Genomic DNA, 6,074 nt, shown 5'->3' on the forward strand with positions numbered 1-6,074 from the left:
AAATTCCAAAGGGCATGTTTTAACTAAATGGAGAAAACATAGTAACTATGGTGCCAATAGTTCTGCTGGGAATAAAGACACAGTGGCCAGACCTCATTTGTCAAGAATAGATGCAAGTGTAGATCTTTACATGCAATCCTTCAATTTTCAAATGCTGGGCTCAAACATTTTTAAAAAACATATGCCAAACAAAATATACACATGGAGCTCCATTTTTCAAAGATGTAGTAAATAAAAATGAAGACTCTGGATAGCACACAGCTGGGTTTGAAACCTAGCTATGCCTTAGAACTATCTAATTCTCAGTTTCCTCACTTGTAAAAGATAAAAATAATTAAGAGGATTACAGAAGATAATGAACTCAAAGAACTCAGCACACAGTAAATAGTAAATAAGTGTTAAGTACTATTTATGCTAAGTAAATGAGTCAAGATTTCAAATAAAGTTTACCTTATTCCAAAGCCCATGCTTTTTCCATTATATTATTCTCTTTAACAAGCTGAAGATTCTTCATGGTGTTTTAGGGAATCTCTTTCTTGCGCTGTTCCATCATATAATTGCTTTGGCCACTCTACAGTTTGATTAATCTCATGAACTTACTTTAGCTACCACACTCAGAGAGGCTAAACAGTGGCTCTGATTATGAATAAAACTCAAACTGGCTTAAAAGATAAAGATCTTTATTAACTCAATTGTGCCACAAAATGTGTGTGTGTTTTCCACATCTCACTCTGCCTTCTAAGATGTTTGCATATTCCTAAAACTGGCTTACTTTTTGATCCCAAGATGGTTGCTAATACTCTGGGATTTGTGCTTCCTCATTTACAGCTAGCAGGAAATTTGTCTTGTACAGAATTCTCAGCAAAACCGTGAATTTCATTGATTGGACCAGTTTAGGGGACATAGGAACGGGATGGCAACCCTGAACCAAAGTGTATAACCAATGAAATGAATCCCTCTGATTGGCTTAGCGTAGGGTTTTGGCTGCATCACTAGATGCCCAAATAGAAACTGGCAACTATATGGAAAAGGGATTAAGGAGAAGGTTATCAAAGAAGATACCAAATATCCACTTCACTAGTTTAAAAAAAAAAAAAAAAATCTTTTTTTTTTTTTTGGAGAATCGAAGGGTCATATAAAATAAGTTTTATTACCAGGTACTATTGAGATAGCCATAGACTGATACTAGTTATGGTCAGTGATAATTTTACATTAAATAATGCTACTCTTTAATACGAAATAAAGTGACATTTAGAATCATGGACTCTTAAAGCTTATAAGCTAGAAAAAACCTTAGAGAGCAGCCAATATAAAATACATATACAATAAATAAAATGGTTTCTGAAGAGCATAAATGACATGTATAACATCAAACTTAAAAGTTAGTTATAACTAGGGGTGCCTGGGTGGCTCGGTCATTAAGCGTCTGCCTTCGGCTCAGGTCATGATCCCAGGGTTCTGGGATCAAGCCCCACATCAGGCTTCCTGCTTGGTGGGAAGCCTGCTTCTCCCTCTCCCACTCCCCCTTCTTGTGTTCCCTCTCTCACTGTGTCTCTCTCTGTCAAATAAATAAAATCTTTAAAAAAAAAAAAGTTATAACTAGAATCCATATTTTTCTACTATATCCATTGTAAGCAGCTTAGAACAAATTTATGAGACTCAAATCTCAAACCTCCCCTTAAAGAAAATTTAGATTGATAAAACATAATTAGATTAATTTTTAAATCAGACTTAATGCTTACTAAGTACTTATAAGGGAAGAAAATTGATGGATTCTAATTCTGGGAATAAAAACATAATAATCTCTATTTTTGCCTGAACACATGCTATGATCCTACATAGCCATTTCATTTTGCTTAATATTTTTGGGTTCCCCAACATATAATAAGTGAGAAAGTAAAGGAGAAGAAACAGGGGGAATGAAGATGGGAAGGCCAGGAAAAGAATTACTAGATCCTGTATTTTGTTAAAGCCGACTCTTTCTCAAGGTTTTCAGATTTAAAAAAAAAAAAAAAAATATATATATATATATATATATATATATATAGTTCTTTCATTCTGTCTCTGCCAACTTCAAAAACAGAATATCACCAACAGAAGTAGTAAGCAATGCAATATCAAAAAAAAAAATGCTTCAAAAAAAATGCTTCACTTGATAGAAAAGTCAAATTCATTAGAATGTACATTTTTTAATTGTTTGTTTAGAGATAACAATAGTTAAACCTGTGTCCTATACCCCTATCCTAAAATTCAAATATTGTGTTTTCATAACCTTCCAAGAGATTCCATAATTGTATCCTCTAAAAAGTAAAGAATCTGTGCAAATCTAAAACAAGAAGGAGGAAAAGAAGAAAAATGAACAAAGATTTCACAATGACTTTCTCAAAACATACATTTCTCAATCTCACTATTCTCCCTGCTATCTTCCTCACATAAAAAGGTATGATTTAGGGGCAGCTGGGTGGTTCAGTCAGTTAAACGGCCGACTCTTGATTTCAGCTCAGGTCATGATCTCAGGGTCCTGGGATCAAACCCCACATCCATTTAGAATGGAGTCTGCTTGAGGATTCTCTTTTTCCCTCTCCATGTGCCCCTCCCCCTTCTTGCTCTCTCTCTTTCTAAAATAAATAATTTTTTTAAAAAATGGGTATGATTTACAGCCTAGCTTTTTAATGGAATATTGATTCTAATATTATCTATGTCCTGGATGAAACTGTTCTGACAAGTGGCAGAAAACAGGTTGAAAGGCCAATTTTTGTGTTTAAATAAAAAACTGAAGATTGAAAAAAATGTTACATTTATCTGGCAATAATAGCCTTCTTGGACAATGCAGCTATCATTAGGCTTCCCTAGTCACTGGTAAATAAATATTTATAGATTTTATGTGGCTGCACAGCAAGTAATCCTTGAACTACTTTTACCACTAGTCCAAGCAGTTTGTTGGGTGTTACTGATCAATGTATATCATAGCACCTATCACTTCAGCAAAAAATACTTGGAGCAGTGTGAAAATTATTTAACAGAAAGCATCAGACTCCTTCTGCATAGGGAGCCAATCTTGCATCAGAAAATGCACTGCTAAGAAAGTGTATGGGGAGTTAGGGGAAAAGTGCAGGTGATTACAGGTTGGCAAAAGCAAAGACAACAGAAGAAAGAGGTAAAATCTTCAGCACTAAAAATAAACAAAGCACTACAAAGATAAAGTATCCTCTTTTGCTTGCTTTTAATTACCTATTCTACAGAGAACCAAAAGTGGGGAAAGAGAACAGAGAAGAGAGAATGAGGGGCAAAGAGGACCACAAAACACAACCAGAGAACCAGTAGCTTAACTTATGGAAATAGCTACAGGACTCCTAAAAACAGGAATTTCTCACAGTGAATTTTAAGTTAAATGTTTCCTCAGTGTAAAACTCTCCAGATACTCAAAAATTCAGGAAAACCTAGGGGTACCTGGGTGGCTCAATCATTAAGCATCTGCCTTCGGCTCAGGTCATGATCCCAGGGTCCTGGGATCGAGCCCCCCGCATCAGGCTCCCTGCTCAGCAGGAAACTTTCTTCTCCCTCTCCCACTCCCCCTGCCTGTATTCCCTCTCTCGTCGTCTCTGTCAAATATATAAATAAAATCTTTTTTAAAATTTCAGGAAAACCTAGACACAAAAATTCCTTAAATTAGTGGTTTGGTGAAAAATGAGGGGAAAGGCTAAATCCTACTGCTGAGTCCATGAGGTATGAAACATAGACAGAGATGGACAGACAGTCCCCAGACTGACCTTATTCATCAGGAAGGTTGTTTCACTCGTCTCAAGGACCTAAAATAGTGCCTGGCACTTAGCAGGTGCTCAATAAATATTTGTTGGTGAAATACATGAATGCATGAATGAAGGAATGAAGACTCTCAAAGGCAGCACTGACTCAGAAAAGTTAAGTCCCTCAGGAACCATGAAAACCTTGGAGAGGTGGTCATACTGTAATTAGCGTACGAAATGAAACTTCATGTCACCTCATCAAAATCTTACCGCACAATAAAACCCTGATTAACATCTAGGTTAACATATAAGACTTAAAAATCAAGTTCCAAGAATAAATACTAGTACAAGTTGTTTTTTTTTTAATCTTAACTATCTTCTTTTGTTTGCCTTTAATTACCTGTTGTACAGAGAATCACAGGACTTTCAAAGTCAGTACTAAAAGTAAATGTCCAAAGAATAATTTACAACTACTGGAAGAAAAGCATCCTGAAATAACAGCTTTGTAGACACTATAGATAAACCAAAAACTTCTCTATCAGTGTTCATTTCAAAGTAGTAAAGGGTTAAGCATAACAAATTACCTCACAACTTCGTGGCTTTAAAAGAGCAATAAACATGTATTACCTCACAGTTTCTGTGAATTGGAATGTGAGAGCTGACTAACCCAGGAATTCTGGCTTCGAGTCTCACATGAGGTCGCAACCATGGTGCTAGCCAAGGCTACAACTGTCTGAAGGTTTAACAGGCCTAGAGGATTTGCTTCCAAGACGGCTCATTTGCTCAGCTGGCAAGTCAGTGCTGTCTCTTGGCAGAAGACCTCACTTTCTTGTCTCAAGAGCCTCTCCATTGGGGTTGCTTAAGTGTTCTCATGACAAAACAGCCAACTTCCACCAAAGCAAATAATTCAAAAGAAAGGAAGATAGAAGCTGTGATGTCTTTTATGACTCCTGGGAGTGACACACTATCTCTTCCTCCACATTTAATTCACTAGAGTAAAGTTACTAAGTTTAGCCAGCCCACAGTAAGAGGAGGAAAATTAGGATCCAGTTTTTGTAGAAAGGGGTGTCAAAGATTTGGGGGACATATTTTAACATCAGTACAATTACTATGAGTACAAGAACCTTAAGTATTATGTTAAAAAGTTGTATTTTAAAAGTATGTTTTACTTCAATAATGTAATTTAACAAATTCATGACCTGCTATTTTTAATATTACTGTAATAAGTCATTCCTGGACCTTTCTTAGAGAGGGAGGAGGAGGAAGAGGAGTTCACCTCATTTCCTTCCATTGTTTCTTACTGTCTCTACCATGGTCAGGTGCCACCCCGATCCAATCACTGTGGACGAGGGAATGTTATGTCTGGAGAAATCAGAGGCACATGTCCTTTTCTGGAGTCCAGGATAATGTCAACACCTTAGAAGCATGTGGACTGCAAGTGGAAAAGAAGTAATATACCAGAGGAATTGGAAGCATGGCTACCTAAGAAATAGACTGTAGGTAGCCAGAAAAAAAATGTGCACTAATAGACATCATTTAACTTTTCTTCTTTCAGGTAGATTAGTTTTTCTACTAAAACAACATCATTCTTGGGGCACCTTTGCATTCTAACAAAGGACAATGTTTGAATAGTCATATGTATGCATTCCCAGAGAATATATAAGGATTTATAGGCATTGTAATGAATCAAAATGAAATGGATACTTCATTAAAATTACTTTAAAGAGACAGGAGAGTTGCCCTTGCCCACTGGATATGAAAATGAACTACTAGCTTACTACATTTCCTTTTAAAAGAATTGCTTTAAGAACACAAGTTATTTTAACCTTAATGTACACCACCACAAGAAACAAAAAATACTGTCATAATGAATGCATTCAGATGAAGAATTACTGCCCTTAGGCAACACACAGAATGTTACCATCAGGTTTTGCAAAACAATAAATATTTGATATGTCTTTTAGGATCCACTACTAAAGTATTTTTATGAACAATCATATTGGACCTTAAGGCTCCTATGCTTATTTGAGCTACTGATTAATCACTTATTAATTTTAATAACAAAAGGTCACAGACTATTGACATCCATGAAGGAAAATTAACATTAAATATTAGAGATCTTAAATAATGCATTGTTTAAATAACCAGACCTGTTTTAATTAGCATTTTTTATTGCATGTTTGTTTATACCAGGCAAGGGAATAATTAACATACAGACTACTGAGCCACTTCTCTACAAAGTTTCGAGAAACCATGGATGACTACATTAACCAGCAATAGAAAAACATGATAGCTAGCTTGCTCATAATGATATTTTACTCTGAAATT

Source organism: Mirounga leonina, unplaced genomic scaffold (genome assembly GCF_011800145.1).
Source record: "Mirounga leonina isolate KUSES-001 unplaced genomic scaffold, KU_Mleo_1.0 Mir_104, whole genome shotgun sequence".
NCBI classification, from domain to species: Eukaryota; Metazoa; Chordata; class Mammalia; order Carnivora; family Phocidae; genus Mirounga; species Mirounga leonina.